The 1469-nt window shown below is 47.7% G+C and overlaps 1 long non-coding RNA gene across 1 annotated transcript; it reads right to left on the bottom strand.

Annotated features, from left to right (window-relative positions):
- Positions 1-482: 482 nt before the first annotated feature.
- Positions 483-1025, bottom strand: LOC141042117 (uncharacterized). The gene is made up of 3 exons (XR_012203936.1): positions 867-1025; positions 627-791; positions 483-537 (listed from the first exon to the last, which is right to left on the bottom strand). It is a non-coding gene; the product is annotated as an uncharacterized lncRNA (long non-coding RNA).
- Positions 1026-1469: the final 444 nt, after the last annotated feature.

Raw genomic sequence — 1469 nt, 5'->3', positions numbered from 1 at the left:
ACTGGGTCTTTTTCAGCCACAGTTCAACAACTGGTATAACAAACATTCAGGTACGACATCATTTCTCCAAGTATAACAATTAGTATAAGAAACAAAGGGTTCACAAAAGACTTCATTTCATAGAAATGACCATCACAATAAGTTCCAGTTTACCATAGAGCTACCACCACTCCAAGTTCAACGACATAAAAGGTACGACCAATCCAAGTTCAACGACATAACAAATCGCACTCGAAGTTCAACATTATAAAAAAACTAAGATGACTAGTGCTTTCCACGCTTGCTGGGTCCTCCCCCCCTCTTGACGCTTATCTTCTTCACCTTCCTAGGAAGAGGAACCCGCTCCGGCTCCAGCTCCGCCTCCGGTTCGACATCGTCATCCAAATACTCATCCAAAGCCGCCATCCGCGAGGTGCCGACCGTCCTTTTGCCTCTTTGGGTGAAGTCTTCAGGTGTGTACTTGTTGATTCCCCTCCTAGGCTTCAACTCGTATGCAGACCAAGCCCGGTACGTCCCCAAGGTCATATCATCAGCAACCTATGCATCAACAAAAGATATGGAAAGACCGTGTGTGAGGATATAGTTAGCAATGCATCAACAAATGGATATATATCGTCATGCCATACCTCTTGGGTGACCCCACCCACATCCTCATCCGTGAAAGGTTCACCATGGCTCTGCCCCGAAGCGGGATCTGATGGTGTCGCCGACCTAGACCGTTCTGGTGATACATACTCGGGGTCACGACAACCGAAAAGGTTTGATAGCCGCCTTAACTTTTGGCCCTGGCGCTGCAACATGTACAAGTGAATGAGACATGGAACGTACCAACAAATGTTAAGTGCTAGTTTGAAGGAGATGTGAACCTTAATGAATTCTCGAAGTGCACCTTCCCCATCGCTTTTGCCAGCCGGGGTTGTTTCCAGAATAGTCTCGGTCTCGTCAGCTGCTTTCTTGATCTGGGCACGCTATGAACAGAAACGGTATCAAAGTGTTAGGCAAGCGAAGATGTGAAAAGTGCGAATGGAAAAGCAAAAAGGGCTAACCACAAAGTCCATCATTGGAGCTGAAGGGATCACCGAGTTGCCTTTCCTGACTAATGCGTTGTACTGGTGCTGGGCTACCTCATCAAAAACGGTGGGTTCTTCCAGAATCTCCTCAGCATATGCCGGCTGGCATACCTCCACGCGGGTACTTGCAAGAAACCATGCGAGATAGTTGTTGAACGCGATCGGGCAGTGCTCATGAAGCTGGGCTCGTTTTCCAGCCCTTGCTTGCTCCACACTAAGAGCGAACTGCACGACATACTTCCTGTGATGGCTGGCCCAATCCTTGATCTTCCGCTGCTTTTTCCTATCCAACCTGCAAGTTAGAAACAAGATATTAGCATCATCGAAACCGTCGAGAAGCTGCTAAGTGCTCAAGGTTAATTATATCTTACGCGTGTAGCAACTTGTCCGTATCCTCCC

This window comes from Aegilops tauschii, chromosome 2 (assembly GCF_002575655.3).
Source record: "Aegilops tauschii subsp. strangulata cultivar AL8/78 chromosome 2, Aet v6.0, whole genome shotgun sequence".
Classification (NCBI taxonomy): Eukaryota; Viridiplantae; Streptophyta; class Magnoliopsida; order Poales; family Poaceae; genus Aegilops; species Aegilops tauschii.
The sequence above is the reverse complement of the archived record's forward strand: the minus strand, read 5'-3'. Positions and strand labels throughout refer to the sequence as shown.